The sequence below is a fragment of the Atta cephalotes genome (assembly GCF_000143395.1).
Source record: "Atta cephalotes unplaced genomic scaffold scaffold00257, whole genome shotgun sequence".
Classification (NCBI taxonomy): Eukaryota; Metazoa; Arthropoda; class Insecta; order Hymenoptera; family Formicidae; genus Atta; species Atta cephalotes.
In genome coordinates, this window is record NW_012130321.1 from 7198 (window position 1) to 7753 (window position 556).

Consider the following 556-nt stretch of genomic DNA (forward strand, 5'->3'; position numbering starts at 1 on the left):
AAATATTAATATTAGTTGTATGATGAGTCGGTACGCCTCATAGTTGACGCCCTATCAAATTAAAGCATGATATTATACTTTTGTAAGTAACATACTGTTTCGCTATATTCATGAAAGAGCACTTATTGATTAACAATACATCGAAAAGAAATATAAGAAAAGAAGCAATAAAAGAAAAGAGCAAATCGCGCCTGGCCGTAGAAGTTATTGCTTACATTTCATTTTTAAGACTAAAATACAACGTACTGATTGCAAAAAATATACATATAAAAGTTGTATAATGCCATATACTATAAATGTATATATGTGTATAATAAAAGGAAAATGTATGTAAAATTAATTAAACGTTACGGATAAAACCGAAGAGATTTGGAAGGCTCGGCAATATTAAAGTATAATTACAATTAATCAAATTAATCTTACAGTTAATTTTTATGTTATGTATAATGTGTTGTAATATGCATTCACAATGTTATATCCATTTAAAATAATTCTTAATTCTAACAGATCTTCGAAATTTTTTTAATTGATATTTGCAGGCCTAATGTACTTTGAA